Source organism: Notechis scutatus, chromosome 10 (genome assembly GCF_049901735.1).
Source record: "Notechis scutatus isolate UNSWTSFEM ecotype Mainland chromosome 10, rNotScu1.2, whole genome shotgun sequence".
In the NCBI taxonomy this organism is placed as follows: Eukaryota; Metazoa; Chordata; class Lepidosauria; order Squamata; family Elapidae; genus Notechis; species Notechis scutatus.
Window position 1 is genome coordinate 711,076 of NC_142018.1, and position 24,146 is coordinate 735,221.

The 24,146-nt window shown below is 41.5% G+C and overlaps 1 protein-coding gene across 2 annotated transcripts in view; it reads right to left on the minus strand.

Annotated features, from left to right (window-relative positions):
- CAPN6 (calpain 6) overlaps positions 1-24,146 on the minus strand; it is an 86,172-nt gene that overhangs the window by 48,628 nt on the left and 13,398 nt on the right. The gene's annotated exons all lie outside the window — the stretch shown is intronic.

Here is a 24,146-nt window from a genome sequence, read left to right on the forward strand (position 1 = left end):
TGTAGACATGAATAATGAACAGTCTGGCCAATGTCTTCGCCAAAGGGATTTTGGAGCAAGGGATGAAATGGGCTTGTTTGGAGAACAAGTCAGTCACCACCCAAATGACTGTGTGTCCACTGCTCTCAGGTAGGTCTACTATAAAGTCCATGGAAATTTCCTTCCAAGGAGCAGTTGGCCGAGCCACATTTTGCAGCAAACCTGGTGGTTTACCAGGAGGTCTTTTTGCTGAAGCGCAAACTGGACAACTCGCCACATAAGTCTCGATGTCCTTTTTCAACGAAGGCCACCAGAACTGCTGTTTGACCAAATGTAGAGTCTTTACAAACCCAAAATGACCAGCCACTTTGGAATCATGAGTTTGTTGTAACACTTGGCTTCTCAGGTTTTGAGGTACATACAATTTCGCACCTATCCAGGCTAGACCATCTCGAACGGTGCAGTTATTCGCATTTTCCAGGAACCACTCATCCGTTTTCAAAACCCCCTTAAATCGCTCCATCAGGTCAATGGACAAATCTCTCTCCTGTTTTCTCTTTTGCGCGTGGGTAACTACGGGGCAGCCAGTTGTGTAGTGGACACGATTGGCCTTATCGCTTCTTTACGAATACTGTTGTATTGAGGCATTCTAGACAAAGCATCTGCCATAAAAATTTCCCCCCTGGAATATATTTCAAGGAGAAATTGAATCGCTTGAAAAACTGAGCCCACCTAACTTGCTTAGGAGATAGCTTCCGAGGAGTTTTTAAAGCTTCCAGATTTTTATGGTCAGTCCATACCTCAAATGGGTGCTTCGCTCCTTCCAGAAAATGCCTCCATGCTAGTAAAGCCCAGCGGACTGCAAACGCTTCCTTCTCCCAAACGGCCCATCTCCTTTCAGTGTCAGTCAATTTACGAGAGGTGTAAGCGCACAGTTGTAGTGTCCCCTTCTCGTTTAACTGAAGTAAGACCGCCCCCACCGCCACATCGCTCGCATCAGCTTGGATAACGAACCATGTCCATGTCTGGGTGTTTCAGTACTGGTTCTGCAGCAAAAAGTCTTTTAAGCTTTTCAAATGCAGTTTGGCACTCCATGGTCCAATTCAACGGTTGGCTGGACTTTGGTTTTAATTCCCCCTTTGTTTTCAGGAGGTTGGTGATGGGCATGGCTATTTTAGCAAAGGACGGGATGAATTGCCGATAGAAGTTGGCAAATCCAAGAAAACTTTGAAGTTGTTTACGGGTTCTCTGTGGGGCCCAGTCCAATACAGCTCGCACTTTCTCTGGGTCCATCTCAATGCCCTCGGGGGAGATACGATATCCCAAATAGTCGATTTTTTCTTGATGGAACTCACACTTGGACAGTTTGGCGTACAATTTGGCGGCCCTCAGCTTGTGCAACACAGAGCGTACCAATTTCACATGTTTGTCTCTAGTCTCCGTGTAGATGAGAATATCATCAAGGTAGACCAGAACCCCCTTGTATAAATGTTCGTGAAGCACTTGATTGATCATTTGCATGAAAACAGCAGGTGCCCCCTGTAGGCCGAAAAGAAGAACATTGAACTGGAAACAACCCATTGGGCAGTTGAACGCAGTCTTCCACTCGTCTCCCTCTTTAATTCGGATTCGGTAGTACGCCTCCCTCAAGTCCAACTTTGTGAAAATCTTCTCCTTTGCCAGGTGGGCTAACATGTCCTTCATCAGAGGGTATACACTGCGTTCAGGTTTCTATAGTCCACCACCAAACGTTTGGAGCCATCTTTCTTCTCGCGGAACATCACAGGGGCCGCCACTCGAGGTCTGGCAGGTGTGATGAAACCACGTTTCAGGTTCTTGTCGATAAACGCTCTCAGTTCTTCCAGCTCCCCCAGTGTCATTGAATGCAGCTTCGGTTTCGGGAGCGTCACCCCCGGTAGAAATTCAATACTGCAATCGGTTGACCGATGGGGAGGGAGCTCGTCGGAAGCCTCTTCACTAAACACCTCTCTTAAGTCCCAGTACTCCTTCGGGATTTTCTCCTCCCCCTCCACGCGTTCGACACCTGCGGAAGCTGCCTCGGCCGGAACTTGCGGCTTCGGATGGGATTTCTTCTCCCTTTCCGGATAGTGTTGCTCCACCCCTTCCGGTGGCCGATCGGTGCGGATGCGTATCCACCCCTCTCTCCAGTTCACCTGGGGATTCCACTTCCGAAGCCAGGGTAATCCCAATATTAGAGGCTGTTCCATCCCAGGGGCCACAATAAAACATAGGATCTCGCGGTGAGTTCCCATGGTCATCTCTAAGGGTTCCGTTATAAAATGTGCTGGGCAACCTCCCGCCACAGATCCATCCAGTTGGCAGAACGCTATGGGCGTTCTTAAAGTTCTCAGTCCAATGCCCATACCCTTAACTACTTTCATGTTAATTACACACCTCGTGAACCCTGAGTCCAACAAGGCCAAAATCTCTCCCTCGGTCCCAGAGGTAGGCTCCCTTAACTTTATTGGGATGGTCATGGGCCCTTGGTTAGGACTTACCGGGACGTCATCTTCTGAGTCGGTCTCGCTCTCGTCGAGTGGGGTTGGAGGTCCCAGCTCCTCTCCCGCCAGAAGGGCGACCTCTACAACCTCTCTCGTCTTCAACCCGGTTTCGCGAGGCTTGGTTGAGGGGTTTTCGGGCTTCCTCCCTGGGCCCCGCGCTTTCGGTGGGTCCGACTTGACCCGGCAATCCGCCATCCGGTGGCCCTCCTTCCCGCAACGGAAACAGGCTGTGGTCTTGGCTCTTGCCGCCATCCCTCCCCTTTGGGGGGTGGAGATCTCTCGGAGACGTGGGGGGAGTGGTTTTCTCCAGACGGGACCTCCTCTGCGTCTGCTTCGAGTTAGATCAATATCCACCTCTTCCGCCAGCAAGTACCACGACTGCAAATCACGTGGGTCCCTTCGGGAGATGCACGTGTGGTATACATCTTCATTTAAGCCATCTTTGTAGGCTTCTACCAGGGCCCCTTGGGACCAACCTCGGATGTGGTATGCCAGCTGCCTGAACTCTTGGGTGTAGTCTGCAACCGATCTTCCCCCTTGGGTTAGAGTCTTCATCCTGATCCTAGCCCTTCTCTCTGCCAGGGGGTCCTCAAACCTTCTCCTCAATGCAGTCATGAAAACATCGAGGCTCCGCAGTTGGGGGGAGTTATCATTGTATAAAGTCACCACCCAGTCTGCTGCCATCCCTTCCAGGGTTCTGGTAACACATCTCACTTTGGCTGCTTCAGAAATGAACTCCCTTTCAAATTCTGCCATATAGCTCCCAACTTGTACCAGGAAAAACCCCAAGTCTCTGGGATTTCCTCCAAATTTCACATCTAAGGGAGGCAGGTGGCGTCTTCTAGGAACCACACCTATTGCTGGGGCTCCCTGGCCGGCGGCGGGCGGCTGCGCCGGCATAGGCTGGGCTAGGGGGGTGGGGGTAACTCGACTTCCCCGGGCTGACCTCGCTCCCTCTTCCCCCTCATACCTTGGAGCTGTGCCGAGCTTCTCAGAAACGTCCATAAGGAATTTCCCGGCTTGATCCAGCCTGTATTCCATCTCCTCCCCCTCTTGCCACAGCCGTTCCCTCGCACCTCTTCGTCTTACAGTGATCCTGGGAGGAGGGGGGTCTTCAAGGTCTCTCCAACCAACCCCCAACGACCATCTGGGCATCTCAGCTGGGGTTTCTTCCAGAGTCAGGTCGGCCAGTAGGTCAGCAGCCGGCATCTCTGATAGCAGCATCGGCTCCCCCCGCAGCTCCCTGGTCATCTTCATCACTGGCTGGAGACGACATGAGATGAAAGTTGCTGTTTTCTCCGGGTGGGTTGATTTGGGAGTTTCGGAATAATGTCAGTCTGTGCTCCCTTTAAATCCCAAGAAAGAAATACTCAGACTCCATGGTGTAGAGCAAAGTTATCCTTTTACTGGAAAATAAAGTGGAAACGACAGAGCCAATTCCGAAACTGAGAAATTGGCGGGTAGAACACATATACAAAGGAATAGAATTGCTCCCACCCCTCAAAGTTCAAATGATTCTTCCAATTAAAACTTCTGAATATGATCATCTCCAGGTGGTGATGAGGCTACTGTCAGTTGACCTTGACATATTTTGATAAAAGTTCGCAGTTGCGCAAAAAGGGACAGAGGCTAGCAAAGAAATGGAAAGTTAAAGAAAGGAATCCCCCCTCCCCTTGCTAACCCAGCAAAGGAATGCAAAACACCTCCTGCCTTCTTCCCCTCCAAGATTCCCCCCTCCCACCGTTTCATGACAGCCGAAAGAAGTAAATTGGCATAGCAGCAAAGAAGCAATAGTTAGAAGACAGAATATACTTATTAGGAAGATATCTTGAGGCTGACAACTACACTGCTCAAAAAAATAAAGGGAACACAAAAATAAGACATCCTAGATCTGAATGAATGAAATATTCTTATTAAATACTTTGTTCATTACATAGTTGAATGTGCTGACAACAAAATCACACAAAAATTATCAATGCAAATCAAATTTAGCAACGCATGGAGGTCTGGATTTGGAGTTACACTCAAAATTAAAGTGGAAAAAAATACTACAGGCTGATTCAACTTTGATGTAATGTCCTTAAAACAAGTCAAAATGAGGCTCAGTAGTGTGTGTGGCCTCCACGTGCCTGTATGACCTCCCTAGAACGCCTGGGCATGCTCCTGATGAGGTGGCGGATGGTCTCCTGAGGGATCTCCTCCCACACCTGGACTAAAGCATCCCCCATCTCCTGGACAGTCTGTAGTGTAGTGTTGGTGGATGGAGCGAGCCATGATGTCCCAGATGTGCTCAATTGGATTCAGGTCTGGGGAACGGGCAGGCCAGTCCATAGCATCAATACCTTCATCTTGCAGGAACTGCTGACACACTCCAGCCACATGAGGTGTAGCATTGCCTTGCATTAGAAGGAACTCAGGGCCAACCCCACCAGCATATGGTCTCACAAGGGGTCTGAGGATCTCATCTCGGTACCTAATGGCAGTCAGGCTACCTCTGGCGAGCACCTGGAGGGCTGTGCGGCCCCCTAAAGAAATGCCACCACACCCCATTACTGACCCATTGCCAAACCGGTCATGCTGGAGGATGTTGCAGGCAGCAGAACGATCTCCAGACCCTGTCACGTCTGTCACTTGTGTTCAGTGTGAACCTGCTTTCATCTGTGAAGAGCACAGGGTGCCAGTGGCGAATTTACCAACATTGGTGTTCTCTGGCAAATGCCAAACGTCCTGCACGATGTTGGGCTGTAAGCGCAACCCCCACCTGTGGATGTCGGGCCCTCATACCACCCTCATGGAGTCTGTTTCTGACCGTTTGAGCAGCCACATGCACATTTGTGGCCCGCTGGAGGTCATTTTGCAGGGCTCTGGCAGTGCTCCTCCTGTCCCTCCTTGCACAAAGGCGGAGGTAGAGGTCCTGATGCTGGGTTGTTGCCCTCCTACAGCCTCTTCCATGTCTCCTGATGTACTGGCCTGTCTCCTGGTAGCGCCTCCATGCTCTTGACACTACACTGACAGACACAGCAAACCTTCTTGCCACAGCTCGCATTGATGTGCCATCCTGGATGAGCTGCCCTACCTGAGCCACTTGTGTGGGTTGTAGACTCCGTCTCATGCTACCGCTAGAGTAAAAGCACCACCAGCATTCAAAAGTGACCAAACCATCAGCCAGAAAGCATAGGAACTGAGAAGTGGTCTGTGGTCACCACCTGCAGAACCACTCCTTTATTGGGGATGTCTTGCTAACTGCCTCTGCTTTCCACCTGTTGTCTATTCCATTTGCACAACAGTATGTGAAATTGATTGTCAATCAGTGTTGCTACCTAAGTGGACAGTTTGATTTCACAGAAGTGTGATTGACTTGGAGTTACATTGTGTTGTTTAAGTGTCCCCTTTATTTTTTTCAGCAGTGTATTTTCTCCAGTATCTTTTTAGAAACACTGTTTTGAGGATTTTTGATGAATGAAAGAAACACTTAGATATGGTGGTGTTCATTCTGCTGATGAGACCAAAACATCAGAATAAAATACATGGAAGCTCTCAATTTATGATCACAACTGAGCTCAGAAATTATGTTGCTAAGTGAAATATTTGTTAAGTGTGTTTTGCCCCATTTTATTATCTTGCCATAGTTGTTAAGTGAATCATGCAGTTCTTAACATAGTAACATGGTTGTTAAATGAATCTGGCTTCCACATTGAGTCTGCTTGTCGGGATATCACAAAAGATGATCATAGGACCCCAGGACACTGCAACTGTCATAAATATGAATAAGCTGCCAAGTGTCTGAATTTTGATCATGTGACAATGTGCATGCAACAATGGCCCTAAGTGTGAAAAACTATCATAAGTCATTTTTTGAGTGCTGTTGTAACACTGAATGGTCATTAAATGAACTGTTGTAAGTTGAGGACTACCTGTAGAGAGTGCAGAATAAGAAAGTTGGAAGGGACATAGGAATTAATCCCTATGTCTTTGAGTCCAATCTCCTGCTTGAGCAGAGACCCTATACCATTCAGCATCAAAATAACATCTAAATGTCCTTGTCTATAGACAATTCATAGTCTGTTTCTTTTCCACAATTCTTAGTAATGTAGCAAACATCTTGTGTCTACTGAAGATTTTTTGTTTTCCCCAATCATAGGCTCTAGAAAAGCTCTATTTTTCAACTTCTTTTTGCGATGGTTTTTCTTGCCCGATGCCTGACATAATCAGAACTCATGTTCCAAAATATGTTTTCCCTTGTTTGGCAATTCATATTGGAAACTCGCCCATTCATGAATGCTCAACTTCTGACCAGTTCAGAGAAGTTGTGTATCTTACTCACTGCCTCTTGCCAGAAGAACAGAGCTGGGCCGTCATTTAGATGGGAACTTTTGTCTGGATCCTCTCACCACTTCGAGCCAGATAGTCCCAGAGGTCATCATGATGGACAGCCCTGCATGTGGATGTGGTTTAAGGCTCACTGAGGGACAGGGCCAAAGCAAATAAAAACAGAACCAAAAAAAACATCTTCTTTTTCTCCCTTTCTTATTTACATAAGATTTCATATATATTGTAAATAGAGGATACGCGGAAGCATTACAGTAAGAATTTGACCGACGTTCAAAATGCTTGCAAGCTTAATTTCCTGGCATTTAGTGTTGTATAAATAAAAAATATGACCTGGTTTCCTTTCTACTGGATTTTTAAGGAACACTAGTCTCTATTTACACCTGAACTTTTATCTGTAAATGTTCCAAAATCTGGAAGGGGAAGAATTAAGGGGTTAGAATATAGCAGGATTATCAGCATTGGGCCCCCAAGGGTACACTGTTAAAATTCAGGTTACACTGTCAAAAATCCCTCTTTCCTGCTTTGTCTTACCTTCCTTCTTCCTTCCTAATTTTCTTTCATTTTTCCTCCCTCCCTCCCTTCTTCCTCCTGCTTTATCTTACCTTCCTTCTTCCTTCCTAGTTTTTTCTTTCATTTTTCTTTCCTTCCTTCCACTTTTTCTTTCTGTCTTTCCTCCCTTCCTCTCTCCCTCCCTCTCTTCCTTCTTCTTTTTTTTCTGTCCTTCCTTCTGTTCCTTCCTTCCTTATGGATATCTTTCCCCATTGGCTTGGCTTTCCTTCCTTCCTTCTTTTTCTCTCTCCTGATTTGTCTTAACTTCCTTCTTCCTTCCTACTTCCCTCTTTCATTATTCCTTCCTTCCCTCCCTCCCTCTTTCTATTTCTTCCTTCCCTCCCTTCCTTTTTCCTTCTTTCCTTTTTTCCTTCCATCTCTCATACTTTGTCTTTCCTCCCTTTATTCTTCTTTCTTTTCTTCCTCCCTCTCTTCCTTTCCTTGTCAGAAACTGGCCAGGAAGGTCACAAATGGTGATCACATGACCCAGAGATGCTGCAAACATCATAAATACATACTGATTACCAAGCACCCAAATCATGATCATGTGACTATGGGGATGCTGTGACCATCATAAATGTAAGGACCAGCTTTGTCACTTTTTTCACTGTCATTGTAACTTCAAATGGTCGCTAAATGAATAGTAGTAAATTGAGGACTATCTGTATAAACTAAAGCTGTGATTAAGTATTATTTGTTAAATCAAATTTGTTCAACAAACCATAATTTGGATTGATATATGATTTCAGCCAACATCTGTTATTGGGGCACCTTTAAGGAAAATATGACTTTTTAATTGTTAGCTCTAGAATCTGAAGCCACATAAGATAATACAAACAGGAAAAAAATGAAATAGATTCACTAAGAACACAGGAAGAATGGCAAGTTCTGGCTGAATCAATCCCTATGTCCGGAAGTTTGGAGTGTGGAAAAAAAGTTTGCTCATTTGGTTTTAAAGGGCAGTGAAATGGTCCAAAACCACCAAAGTTTGTAATATTTAAAAGCTCCCAGCTGTCTTGGCATGTTTCCAATTTATTCTTCCAGGCTGTTTTTTCAAGGCAACAGGGATTAATCAAAGCCATGTTAAATTTTTACAGGGCCAAATTTTAGGAGATTTGTGGTTGTTTGATATTTCTCCATGTTGCAGCCTCAAGAATCAAGTCAATGCTAGATTCCTTGGAAACATAAGCTTGTAAATAGTTTGAATCACAGCATTGTTCTCCCTCTTCTTAAAATTAAATCTTTTAATTGACTGCTCTCAGAAAAGCAAACAGCATAATTTGGCATCGAAAGATTATTCTCTGTTCACTAGTTCTACATAAAAGACTGATTAACACAAATACTCTCTTCCCCTCCCCAGTTTTTCAGTTCATATTATAATACATCAATGTTACTGAAGAACATTTTAATAATTTGCTAAGGTGCATTCATTATTTATTTAAGGGAGGTTGCAAAGATCAGGCACAGAAAAATAAACATTAAACACATGTCCATAAACTAGCACGCATTCTGATTCAGTATTTGCATCTTTTTATGAGAATTCCATGCAGTCTCTCTACTTCAGGTAGAAAGGGGGTGGCTGGGGGGAGGAGAGAAAGAGAAAATACAAACAAATGCATAGTATGTAGAAAGATAGTTCTTGACTTACAATCACAATTGAGCCCAAAATTTCTTTTAAGTGAGTTTTACAACCTTTCTTGCCAGTTGTTAAATAAATTGCTGTAGTTAAGTCAGTAACAGGGTTAAGTGAATCTGGCTCTTCCATTGACTTTGCTTGCCAGAGGGTTAGGGTTAGGGACCCTGCAACCGTCATAAATATGAGTCAGTTGCTGACTCATATTAACTAATTATATGATAAAATTGAACAGAGCATTTAATTAAATAATGGAAATTGTTTAATAAGGGTAAGTGAAGATTATGGTGAATAGATTGAGTGAATAATGATTATAATTAATGTGTGTATAAGGTTTGTTACTTGTATTTAAGAGAGATTGTACCCAGATCTGCCATTGTGGATATGGACATTTTATATATAACAAAGGAAATTGCATAATAAAAAATAATAAAAAATAAATATGAATCAGTTGCCAAGCTTCTGAATTTTGATCATGTCGCCACCATGCTGCAATGGTTGCAAGTCTCAAAACAGCTTTGGAATCCCATTGTATCTCTGAACAGTCACTAAACAAACTGTTGTAAGTTGAGGACTATCTGTATACAGGTAATCCTCATTTAGCAATTTCCTAATTTAATTACTTTTTGCAGTTATGACAGGATTGATAAACTAACTTTACAACCTTATGACCTTCTCAAATCTATGAAAAAAAGAAAGACTGAAGGAAGATCAATACAGTTGTAGTTTCATTTAATGACTACTTCACTTACTGACCAAGTTGCTAGTCTCAATTGTGGTCGCTAAATAGGACTACCTGGAGAATAAATTTGTGATTGATTGCAATCAAAATAATTACCTTATCAATATGCTAAATTTTGGAGTGATTTTTCTTTAAGAATAAGTGCTTAATTATTTGTGATGGTTGATAGTATAAATGTTACATTGTTTTCAAAGTTATACACAGGATGGCTAGATTTATGAAACTTGTGGTGCGTGGAAATTTTTCAAACTTTCCTTCCCCAATCACAATCAGAGTTAATGTTGCAAAGATGACAAATAAGACTTTGGATGAAAACAACCCATGATTATAGATGCGAGTGTGATCTAAAAAGTTATGAATTCTTCCATGCTGATTAGTTTGGTGTGTTGAAACTGGCTTCTGGACTCTTATCACAGGGTTTGCCCTCTGTCAACTTGCAGACCACACTTTTTCCTCACTAATAGTTCAGCATTCTACGTCTTTCTAATTTGCTTGCAGAAAATAAAAAATCCTGGGGTTCAGCGGGACTGGGAATAAAAAGCAAAAACAAATTAAACTACAAATTGCTTCGCTGTGAATTTCAGGAGAAGATATAGAAAAAAGACTCACAGTATTTTTGCAAAGCTCTCTCAAATGCTTTTGGATATAAGCCATTGTAAAAAAAAATAGAAAAGGAGGACTTTGAAAAAGATAATTAAATTTGTTTGGTTTTATGTTGGTATTTATTTCACTTTTATGACTCTAGCAGGACTTGAGGCAAGCTCTGGGTCTTTTTGGAGTTTATTGTAAGCTTTCAAAGTCAACATCATTGCCTCTTTTTTTCTTTCCTCTCTTCCTTAGATCGTCTCACACCTCCTTTTACTAATCCACATGGAGAGTGCCCAAGAGCAAAAAAGCAGTCAATGTAAGAGAATTGTTTTGACTTATCAATGACTTTTATATCCTAGGAGGGCTGGCAGCCATGCGGCTCTCTGGTTGGATCAAGGGGCAATGCTTTCTCACCAGTGTTTGAATACAGGTAGTAGAGTAGAGTAGAGTAGAATAATAGAGATGGGAAGGGACTTTGTAATCATCTAATCCAACCCCCTGCTCAAGCAGGTGACACTATACCATTTCTGACAGGTGGCAGTCCAGACTCTTCTTGAAAGCTTCCAGTGATGAAACATAACTTCCAAAGGCAAGCTGTTCCATTGGTTGATTGTTCCTCATTGTTAGAAAAATTCTCCTTTCTAGGTTGAATCTCTCCTTTTCACCCATTATTCCTTGTCTGGCCTTTGAGTGGTGGGATTCAAATTGTTTTACTATTGGTTCGGGACTTCCAGTTTGAGCTTCTTCAGTGACGGACTGAAATCCGCGATCGTGCGTGGTTTCAATCCGTGCTCACCGCTGGAGCGCCCCGAGCCGGCTGGTTTCGAGGCTAAGCCACCCCATAGAGGTGGTGAAGAGCAGGGAGACTGCCAGCAGGGTCAAGGAGAGCCGCATCTCTCCTCCCCATCTGGCCATTAGTCCCTTTCCCGAAGGCGGTTGCAGTGGTGGTCAGAAATGGCCACCTCAAAGAAGAACTCGACCGGAAAAGCATGTGCAGGAGGAAGACAAGAAGAGAAAGTTTTGGCTGACCAGGTCGAACTGAAAAAGCAACAACATAAGGTACCCTGGAATTTGAACTATAAAGAATAACATTGCTCCCAAAGAAGATTTTGAAGCAGCGAATGAGAGAGGGAAGGGAAAGGATTTGGTTTTTTTTCTTTCCTTCCCCATATTGACAACTAAGAGATTTAAGTAAGAAACTGACAAAAATCCACTTTGACATTAACAGGTATTTAAGCTGAAAATAAAATGTCAAAGGGATAATAAAGACTTCTGGATTTTCAAAAACCTTTAAAAGGAAAGGAGAGAAAAGGAAAAAACATGAGGATGGGATCTGGAAAAACTTGGAAGTAAAAGGAATTAACAGTGAAACTTTAACAAGATTCCTAAAAGATACATTCCAACTGGAACTTTGTAACAAGATAATAGAACCCCAGGAAGAGAAAGTGGAAAAAAGAAGCAAGAAGAAACAATTTTGGATTATTTGGATTACTTGGTGATTTTTGGATTTTTGGTTATTGGATCTAAAGGACTAAAATCAATCGGGTGGTTGTTTACAAGTTTTTAAAATGGTATCACTCTTAGAAGAACTGAAAATGGAACTTAAAAAACAGAAAGAAGATGCACAAGAAGGAAGATGTTTTTTTGGCTTCGTATTTCAATTTTTAGAAATGGAGATCCTGAACTATGAGAAACAACAAGAAATGCCTGTAGAACAAGAAGGGCGGGACAAAGAAGAAGCCATCTTCAATGACCAATTCTATGTGGGGAAAGAAAAGGAAAGGGGGGAAAGAGAGTGAAAAATTTAAGATTTGGAAAAAAAAGAATAGTTTGAAAAGTAATTACAATATTAGGAAGAAACAGAAGAGAGGATTACAGAAGAGAGAATTAGAATTAGAGAGACAAGGTCAAAAAGGGGAGGGAGAAGAAGAGAGGGACGAGGGAAAGGAAAAGAAGTTATAAAGGACAGAAACGGGATATAGAGAAACAGGGAAAACGTACAAGGATTAAAGATATAAGCCTATTTAGAAGACAGAGAGATAATGGGTGAAAATTTAATTGAAAGAGGGATTCTGCAAGGGTACATATATTAGAAATAGAAATGTTATATTAGAAATAGAAATGAACTTAGAAAATATGAAACAAGTGTGATTAAAATGATAGATAAAATACTCATTGTAATGTAATGGAATATTTGTTAATAAATAAAATAAATAAAGTGAATGAGAGAATGAAATTAGGAAAGGACGGGAACATTTTAATTATTATTAATGAGTTATAAAAATTTAAGTGAAGAGGAATATGAAAGAAATATGGAAAAATTATGGAAATATTATAAGTGTTCCTAAGGAAGTATGATATCCCATTGAAAAGAAATGTTAAAGATGTTAAAGATTATAACTAACATTAATGATAGAGCTGAATTGGAATAGAATAAGTATTTTATTTATTATTGTTATATGTATACTTTCTCTTTAAGAACCTAGTGTGTATTTTAAGAATGTACCAAGCAGAATTCGACTAGAAGTTATGTGTTATATTGAATGTTATAATTGTAAAGGCATAAATTGAAGTTTAAATAAGAGTTGAATGGACAAAAATTAAAAGATACAAAGGTGTCATACTCCAATCAGTAACTACAGGGGAAAATATTGTTTAATGAGAAAAGAAAATATGAAATTGAAACAAGACAGACAAAAGTATAAATATAATGATTAGAAAGATATTGAAACTTAGAAAAAAGATATCATTGAATTTAGAAAGGAACGAGATAATTAAAAGCAAGGTTGAGAAAACTAAAGGAAGGGAAAAATTATTGAATGTTAAAATGTTAAAATAGTAATAAGATATGGAATAGAACACAAAGATGAATATGAAATTGAGTTTGTGTCTGTATGGAGAAGTGATAACCCGGGACCATGCTATTCTCAAAAAAAGATATTTTATTTGTATTATGTTTTGTGAAAACCCAAATAAAATTTTTACAAAAAAAAAAAATTACTACTGGTTCTGTGGGCGTGGCTTGGTGGGTGTGGTGTGGCTTGGTGGGTGTGGAAGGATACTGTCAAATCTCCATTCCAACCCCACCCCACTAACCTGCTTTCCAGCTCCGTTGTCCTGTGCAGGGCAACAAAAGAAGAGCCAGCCAATCAGCTGGGACTTGGGAGGCAGAGAATAGATGGGGGTGGGGCCAGTCAGAGGTGGGATTTGCCGCTTCTCCAACCTACTCAAAATTTCTGCTACCGGTTCTCCAGAACTGGTCAGAACCTGCTGAATACCACCTTTGCTTTGGGTGCTTTGGAAAATAGGTTGACCCCCTCGACTTACAACCACAATTAAGCCCAATATTTCTCTTGCTAAACGACACAGTTGTTAAGTGATTTTTGCCTCATTTTACTACCTTTCTTGCCACAGGTGTTAAGTGAATCCCTGCAAGTTGTCAAGTTAGCAACATGGTTCTGAAGTGAATGTGGCTTCCCCATTGACTTTGCTTGCCAGAAGGGTGCAAAAGGTGGTCACATGGTCCCCGGACACTGCAACTGTTATAAATATGAGCTGGTTGCCAAGTGTCTGAATTTTGATCATGGGATCATCGGATGCTGCAATGGATGTCAATATGAAAACGGTCAAAAATCACTTTTTTCAAAGTTGTAACTTCAAATGGTCACTAAATGAATTATAGTAAGCCGAGGACTACCTGTAACATGGTGGGTGCCACATTCAAAGGTTCAAAAAGCAGATCTTTTTTTAAAAAATGCATGAAATTATAGATCAAAATATTGTCTTCTCAATATGAATGGTAAAAACTGGGGATTTTTTGGTCTCCTGCATTCCTAATGTCTGGACATACTATTTAATTCTGACCTCTGGGAAGTAAGTGATAAGTACCAGTGGTTGTAATTTTGCCAGAATGTCTTCTTAAGATTTTATTTGGTTGGACATTCAATCAACCTTTTGTACATGCTGCAAAATCCCAGCATGCTTGGAAGAAACTTGGTCATTAAACAGGTGACATAGTCACTATTATTGATGCAGGATGAATGAGAAACAGCAGGAATGTCCCAGTTTCACATTTCTCTGCATTCTTCACCTTTTGAGATGCAATTAAGGCTTTACTCCTTCATTACTCTGCTATCTGGTGAGACATTTCTCCTTAATTCTAGGTTGGATCTCCCTTTAATCATTGTCCATTCATTGTTCATATGGTTTAGCCTCCAAACCCTTTATCACCTTTGTTGCTCTTCTCCACACTCTTTCTAAGGTTTTAACATATTTTTTGTATCAAGGTGACCAGAACTGGATACGGTATTCCAAGTGTGGTCTCACCAGCACAGTGTAAAGGATTACTATAAATTCACTCAATACTATAAATGAACTTGAAATTATTGGTGTGTTGATGTAAAGCTGACAATTGCATTAGGTTTTTGGCAGCTGAAACACACTGCTGGCTCATACTTAAGTCATGGTCTGTTACGACACCTAAACCTCTCAAGATGTTATAAATCCCTGTATGTTGTAGAAGTAATCCGTGACTGGATTTGTCACTATAATGTCATTCTCCTAAAACCAACAGTGTTATTTTCATAATTGGATCTGAATTCCTACCCAGGAAGGGAAGCCCATAGCTCATTCCTTCATGCATGAAAAATCTGAAATTTGGGATCTAACACATCGGGGTAGGACTGAGAAAAACTCTTCTCTGTGCCTTTATTAGTCAGTGCAAATAATACTGACTTTGATCACTCAATAGCCTCACACAGCACAGAGTGGCCAATTAAAACAGCGAGATGCACAGACGTCGATTTTTATCCAGCTGGCAAAATAATCCCTAATTTGTCTGGGGATTTTTTAGGGGGGAGGTATGAAATGTAAGTTTTCCTGCACTGAAGGATGAAGTGTAAACATTTCTCTTTATCAGAGGACACACAATCCACTTCAGTGATAAAGAACATTTTTCCTGTTACTTTTTAATCCAGAAAGATGTTGCAACACTTCATATTTAGCCTGTTCCCATTGCAGAAACTCCAGCCTATATCTTATATACTTTACTTCTTTATCCTTTCTTAGTTCATGTCTTCCAGCAATGCCTATTTGTCTGAGTTGAGCCTTGCAGTCTGCTTCTGTTCCTAATTAAACTATATTTCTGTTGGTGTCGTGGACAGAATTTTCTTTGCATAGTACTGTTACACTGAAAAATGTTATATGTGGATTAAAATTAAAGCCCTATTTTGAATTCAAAACCCTGAATTAAAGGGGCAAACAAAAATGGATGGAAGCTTGTTAAAGGGAGATCCAATCTGAAACCAAAGAGAAATTTCTTGACATTGAGAACAATTGACCCATAGAACAGCTATTGGAGTTGTAAGTGCTCCATTGCTCCAGGCTTTCAAGGAATGATTAGACAGCCATTTGTCTTGGATGATATAAATTATAAGGTCTCCTGCCTTGAGCAGTGAGTTGGACTATAAGAACTCCAAGGTCTCTTCCGTGATTCAATTTGAATGGGAAAGGGACCATTTGATAATTTTTGAGCTGTACTGAGCATGAAACAAAATATTTCCAACTCAAAATGACTGTGGAGTACAAAAATCCAATTTTGAAGTGATTAGAATATCTTGGGGTATCCCATTCCATCATATCTGGTTGTAGCCCTGGACATTTGTTCCAGGAATTTTCCTATACATGTAGTCCTTGTCTTACAACCATTTATTTAGTGATTCAAGGTTAAAAATGCACTGAAAAAAGTGACTTACAAGCAGTTATTGCACTTACAACTGTCACAGCATCTCCAGTCACATTATCAAAATTTGGGTATTTGTCAACCTGCATGTATTTACAATGGTTGTAGCTTCCTGGGGTCATGTGATCACCATTTGCAACCTTCTCAGCTGGCTTCCAACAAGCAATGGGGAAAGCCAGGTTCAGTCAATGACCTCATAATTTATTTAATGCTGTAATTTGTTTAACAATCAAAGGTTGTAAAATTGGGCATGACTAATTTAATAACCACCATATTTAGCAACTGAAATTCTGGTTCTTATTTATTCATAAGGTAAGCATTATCTGTAAAAAAAAAAAAGTACCCCTGACATCAATGTTTAAAATTATATTTAACATGTTTAAAATTATATTTAATATAATACTTCCATCTATTTATCTTAGAACTGAAAATTCTGGAAATTATTCCTGATTTTTAACAAGCACAAATTTCATGTACGTCCACTCTAACTGTTTATGCAGGAAAGAATGAAAATAACATAGAAATCCTTGACGCTAACGTCATTTTATCTTTATTTACAAGACAACAACTTAATAGGTGTTGAAATTAGATTTCCCCCAGGAGGGGGAAACTTTTTTCTCCTAATGATTATTTCCAGCAGAGCCCAGAACTAACTAGATCCAAATCTCAACTACTAGAATTCTGCTTAGAAATGAGGAAAATCTTGATTTTCCAGATGTTGAACTGCAATTTCCAGTAGCCCCAACTGGCAAGAGCGCTGGAGAGATCATAAACAGTTAATGCAGGAAGCATGATGCAAATTGCCTCTAACAGCCAAAGCCTGCATTCTATTCACATAAAAGTGGCCTGGTGTTGTGTATGGAATCTTTTTGCAGATAGGATGCACATTTGTGTTTTTAGCAATTTCACCCAGCCATTTCTTTTTCTTAAAAACAAAGATCTGCATTTCTAAAAAGTTAACATTTGAAGGATGATAAGTAGATAACTGAGCAGACATTGTGAGTTTCAAAGAATTAGCATTCATGGCTCTGCTGCATCAAGTTGGAGAACAATATCTCATGGGTCTCACAGGAATCATTCATCAGGCTCATTTAATTCAACATTTATATTAATGATGGAATTGATGGCTGATAATCCAATGTATGAGGGTCACAAATTGGAGCTGTCAAAACAACACAATGATGTGATAGCCTAATCTAGACATGTTGATATGTAGACCTGAGATGAACAAGATGCCCTTTAACAGAAAAAAATGTTAAGTTTCACATTTAGGGGAAAACATTGAACACATATAGAAGATGAGAGAGAGTTTGGTATAGTGGGTGAGGCATCAAACTAGAAATTATAGAGACTGTGACTTCTAGTCCTGTTTTAGGCACAAAGTCAGCTGGATGACCTTGGGCCAGTTCCTTTCTCAGCCCTGGGAAGGAGGCAATGGCAAATCATTTCCAAACATGTTGCCAAAAAACCCCAAAAGTCCAGGCAGTCACCGGGAGCCAACACTGACTTGAAGGCACACAAAACACAAAACAAACAAGCAAACAAACAAAACCCACAACCACATAAAAGATGGTGGATTCACAAATCTGGGAAGAAATTGGGTGTGAGCATTGATAATACATTGAACATGAGTCAGCACCATGAGACAATTTCTAGAAGGTCTAATGCATTCTTTGCATTGCATCAAAGAGACGTGAAGCCATTATTTCTCTCTCCTCAGCACTAGTGAGGCAATACCCAGAATATTTTTTTAAGATTCTGTGCACTCTATTTCCAGAAATACATGGACAGATTGGAGAGTGTTCAGAGGAGAGAATAAAACATAGAATCAAAAGGCTAGAAGATATTTTGGAGGTCTTCTACTCCAAACCCCTGCTTGAGCAGGAGTTCTTACACCATCCCAGTCAAATGGTTGTCTAGACTATTCTTGAAAACCTCCAGTGATGGAGCACTGATTGTTCTTACTGTCAGGAAGTTTCTTCTTACTTCTAGATTGGATCTTTATCAAACTTCCACCCATTACTTGTTTTCCTGCCTTCAGATACTTTGGATAATAAGCCCCCTGCTCTTTGTATAGGGATTTGTAGACATGAAGGAACTGAAGGGTGTTTAGGCTGAAGGAGAGAAGGAGAGACGTGATAATATGTTCATGTAAATTTTAAAAAAACTGTTCCTACATAGATTTCATTTAAATAGAAGGAAAAAACTTCCTGATGGTAAGACCTTCACAACATTAGACCAATCTATCTCTGATTGTTGCAGGTTCTTCATTTCTGGGGGGTTTTAAGGAGAAGCTGTTCAGCCACTTTTCAGGGATGGGACAATTTGTTTTCCTGCACCCTTCAGAACCTAACTAGAAGATCAACTCAATTACAATAGAGCTGGAAGGGACTTTGGAGGTCTTCTAATCTAGCCCCTGTTCAAGCAGGAGACCCTATATTATTTCAGACAAGTGATTGTCCAGTCTCTTCTTGAAAACCTCCAGGGATGAAGCACCCACAACTTCTGGAGGGAAGCTGTTCCACTGGTTAATTGTCCTCACTGTTAGGAAGTTTCTCCTTAGTTCCAAGTTGATTCTCTTCTCAATTACTTTCCATCTCTTTCTTATCCTGCCTTCTGATGCTTTGGAAAATAAATTTACCCAGTCCTCTTTGTGGCAGCCCCTCAAATACTCGGATACTTTGAGATACCTTCCAACTCTACAATGTTATCATTCCATAAGATGCATGGCAACCATCTGCCAAGAATTCTGATCTACTTCTTTATAGGATAACCAGCTCCATCTGTGGTGAACAAAGTAGCATACCAACAGAATGGCCATATTCAGAAATTGGTGGGAGAACTTTCCAATGTCCTTGCAGACCCTGCTGCTGATTGAAGAAAGGGGGAAGGATTTCTAGCAAGGATACCTCTAAGTGAGATTCAAGTATAAAAATCCTTCCAACTCTGTTATTCTATTATGTGATTGTATGGGGTAAACCCCTAGCTTATCAGATACTGGAGCATTGTCTCTTCTAGGAATTCTAGGTAGCATGACCCATGGTAAGAGTTGATGGGATCCAACAAACCCTGGATGGTTGCAGATGCCTTATTGTGGCTATACAGGATAGGATCGTTTACTTTTTCCATAAAAGAAAGAAAAAGGTCATTTGAAATCAAAACAGATGAATTTTGCACACAGTGGAATGAAGTCCATTGCTCAACAGGAAGCTGACCTTGATGGTGGTCTGCTGAAGGAAACCAACAAATTATTTACAAAAATTCTTCTTTAGGGAGATAAGAACTGTATGATTTATGAACATCCTCCAGACATTAAGACTCTTGGAAGATGACCATCAAAAATAGTTAGGAATTAACATGTTTTCCTTTGGTGATTGGGTAACTCTCTTCATAGGTCATAAAACTGGCTGGCTAAACCTTGCTTAGCCAGGTCCAAGAGGAACAGACACAGACAAAATATCCCTAGGATACGCTGAAGTCAGCAAACATTCCTCAGAGGATTGCAGCTTCCAATTTGTAATCAAACCGGATCTTTTCATATGATTGAACTTAGAAAATGTAGCCCAACAATAACCAGCTTAGCTGTTTCTAAAGAAGTTGATGGATCATTTGGAAATCTGTAACATACTTGTAGAGTGTTTTGCCATTTTCCACAGATAAGCAGTACATGTATTTTTTTGCATCATCCTTAATAAGGAGGAGGAGGAGAAGGTTGGGGAAGGAACCCTGAATATCTCCCTCCACCCATTCCATGTTAATTTTTGTGTAAATCAAAATTATGTAACTTTTTCCAAATACAGTGAAACCAAAATGTAGCGGATGGGCCTGAAACAAAAAATGCGATTTTTTTTACATTTATTTTACATTTATTTAATTACAGATAGTCCTTGAGTTATGATCACTGTTGAGCCCAAAATTTCTGTTGCTAAGCAAGACAGTTAAATGCCCCATTTTACAACCTTTCTTCCTAAAGTTGCTAAGTGAATCACTGCAGTTGTTAAGTTAGTAACACGGTTAAGTGAACCTGACTTCCTCATTAACTGTCAAAAGATTGCAAAGGGAATCACATGACCTCGAGACACTGCAACTGTCACAAATACGTCAGTTGCCAAGCATCCAATTTTTGATCATGTGACCATGAGGATGCTGCAAAGATCATAAGTGTGAAAAAAGGGCATAAGACACTTTTTACAGTGCTGTTGTAACTCTAAATGGTCTCTAAACAAATGGTTATAAGGACTACGTGTATAAGGAGTGTCATGACTGAGTTGTCAGAATTAGTCATTGGAAACTAGAGGTTTGAGTTTGAATGTAGTAAAAACTACTGAGACTCCCAAGTTGAGAAACTTTTGGAAAATGAGCAGTTTAAGATCTTACAGGGTTTTAAGTTCCAAACAGGCAGGCATCTTGTTCACAACATGCCTAGTGTAACAATTATTGTAAAGAGAGAAAGTCTGGTTCATTGGTGTTGCTATTTTGGGTTGTAGGAAGTTAGCACCCACACCTCTCCTAGAAAATTGAAATATCCTAGGAAATATTAAAAAGGCAGAAAGTTTCCCCTAAAAAGAGTAGAAACTCAAGAGCAGAAACTCACCTCAGAAGCAGAAACTCACCCCCACCTTTGTTAATAGGTGGGCCATTAAGGCCTGGGCCAGAATACTTTACATAACAAAGATGTCCAGGTCAGGGGTCCCCAACCACCGGTCCACGGACCGGGATCAGTCCGTGGATCATTTGGGACCGGGCCGCCTACTTTGCTTCGGTGCCATCTTGTTCCGACGTGCTGGATCAAGCGCTGGTTTTGATGCTGTCTCTCAGCCTCACTCGACCAAAAATGTCAGCTCCACGCCGTGCGTGGCTGGAGAAAAGGGGGACGTGGTAGCCGCGGAGAAGCTGCTCTCCCTAAGAAGAAGGCTCCCAATTCGCCGGGCTTACGCCAGGAGTTCTGCGAGGCTATGCTGCCGCCGATTATCTCGATCCCAGCCTGCACGAACTGCCCTCGCCCTCTTCGGAAGCGGCCGGTGACCTGGTCAAGGCTCTGGTGAAGCTCTTCTTTGATCGCCTCACCGACACACGGCTACAGGCCACTCAGGTGAGCAGCAGGAAAAGGGAGCTGGGCAGCCACAGACCAGCCGTCTCTCCGTCTGACAGCTTCAACCGAATCTCTGCCTCCCAGCGCGCTTGGTCCTCCGCCCGCAGGCTTCCCCGGCCCCTTGCCAAGCGGGTTTTCCACCCCAGCCCGGCAGGGCCCTCGCTGCCTTCCCCTCGCCTGGCCGGCTGGGCTCCTTGGGCAACCCGGCTGCCTCATGCCAAGAAGCGCACTGCCAGGCGGGAGCCACGCGGCACAGGGCAACACGCCACCGCCCGGCCCTGGCGAGGGAAAGCAGCGAGCGCTCCCCGGGCGGCAGCCTCGGCCCCGCCACCAGGGGAGCGGCTGCCCAGCTCCGGAGCTGATCCACACCTGACCGGCTGGAAAGGAAGGGTGTGTAGCGTTGGTGTTGTGTGTGCGATTTCTTGGCGCGCGGCGCGGGGTCTCTTTTGGCTGGCCCCGATTTTTTTTTCCAGAGGGGAATATCATGCCTGCATTAACCATGATTATTAAATCCAATCCAACTTTGATTATAATTAAATTAAGTCATAACTAGCTTTTCAATGAGTGGAATAAATAAATAAATAAATAAACAAACAAACAAACAAACAAACAAACCCTAACCGGTCCCTGGTACAAAAAAGGTTGGGGACCACTGCTCCAGGTAAAACTATAGCAATTGCCCAAAGCCCTTTCAGTGCATCATCATCCAGCAAGGCTCAACCAAGCCTGGAACTCAGGACAGCCTACAGAGCTGCCCCTGCATGGCCCCATGGGAGTCTAACCAATCAGAATACAAACTCCAATTCAAATCCCAACAAAGGATATAAAACCCAGGCACTCTCAGCATCTCAGCCCTTCTTGACCTTCTCTTCTCACCTTGAAGTATGTGATCAATCCTTTTCACTTTGGAGCTTCAAGCCATGTGGTCCTGCTGTCCACCATTTAAACAATCTTTCCTAACAGCCTCCATGTTTCCAGTGTCTTTTTCCCCACTTGGAACTGAACCCAGAAGGATATTTCTTCCAACAGGGTGATGCAAGGATTGAGGAAAAACAATTGGAAAAAATACAGAATATCAGGACTTGCAGATTTTTTTGGCACACGACGAAGAAAAGGTTAGCCATCACTGTTATAAACCATCTAGAGTAGCCCTCAGTGAGACAGGCAGCAAATAATTTTAACAGATAAATATATAACCTTTTTTTTCAACCTCCCTGTTTATTTCAACCTCCCTGTTGAAATAATTTCATTGCTAGTTGGGTAATGTAGCAGAATCTTGAAAGTCAATTCTCCAGCTCAACTTACACCTAGCATAATTAAAGAGGAGTTATCTTTCTCATGCTCCCCACCACACCACACCCCTCCAAGCTCTTTTGCAATAGTCCTCTTTTTGTAGACAGTCCACAATATTTGTCTCTGTTGGTCTGTATGTTTATCCATCTTTATGGCCACCCATCTATCCAAGAATCTCTGAGTCACAAATGATCAAGGCATAGTAAAATCACAAAACTTCTAATCACAATCATCCACTCCCTCCAAAAATCTAACTCACGCCATGGATTTTTATGGTGGCCCAACCCTGCTTAGCTCCTCAATCCAGAGAAAGATGGCCACCTCCAGAGTCACAGTTTAATGTATTTTAATGTTTTAATATGGAATCATAGAACATTTTTAATCAGATAACATGGAGCAAAGCAAAATCAGTGCAATCCTAAGGGCAAAACTGGTGAAGGCAAAACACTAGATCCTGCAGATATAGAACAAGGGCTGTCTGCTAATTCTGCAATTAAATTCATATAGCTTTTGTTTGGTTTTGCTGCCTTTATTGTGACTCTATCTCTGTGTGTTTCCCTGTATAATGTCAACCTGATTGCATTACAACGGCATATTTATGGCCCACTGCTGCCATTGGGAGATGCAGTTTCCATGGCAACCGAGCCTTAACCTTCTGCCTTTGTATGCCACATGCACCTCTGAATGATGTCAGTGGTTTTTTTTGTCTTCCTTTAGTCTCCCCAGCTGAGAAGACATTTAACACTTTCCATTCAGTCAGAAGAACTCCATAGATATATTTTAGGATAAGGAGGAAACATGGATAATAACAGTTTTCTACAGAAAAGCTGATTTGAGCTCAGCTGATGAGACCTCTGCACTGGTTCTGTCCTTTCATTGTGTTCTACACCTTGGATTGCTTCTTCTCCAGCCTGAGCCCCCTCCCCAAGTGTAGGACCTCAACTCAAGTTATCTCCCACTTCACCCTCTGGGAGAAGTTTATTTACCCACCCTAAGTGGCTTGTAAGCTTTTTCTGTCATGATGGCAGCTGGGAATAAGGCTCCTTGAGAATCTCTGAAAATAGATGATCTCTAAGATGGTTAGAAGATAGTCTTGGATAGGAAAATCCCTGGTGATGTATATATCAAAAAATCAAGATGGCATCATGATAGAAGCCCTGCCTTTTTTGACAAACATAGAGATGGAATCTGAAGTTTTCAATTTGGTCTTGCATCAGTTATATTGGACAGGGATATGGTTTTGAAAGCTTCTTTTATTAAGAAAAAATAGCCACCCAGTACTGTAACAGAGAAGTAATTTTCCTCTAAGAATTTAGTCCCATTAGACACTTCCATTGTTTCTTTTTTGCAGGAAGGGTAGGGTCTTGATTTGTCCAACATCTTACCTTTAAAAAAATATGTTGAGGTTTATGTTATTTTGCAAATCAGTAATGAAATAACAACAGTAACCCTGATGGTGTTCATCAATTTGCAAAATTTAGCATAAATTCTGTAAGAAAATTCACTAAAATATACCTTTCCTCTATAGGCATGTTTCTGCCCCTCCCAAAGAAAGCAGCTGAATGAAAATTTTAAATTAGGACAAATATTCAGGTCACATCTGGATTTTGTCCTGGTATAGGGTACTTCAGTATTTTGCAATCTGCCTAATAAGGAACACACGTAAACCCTTTGCA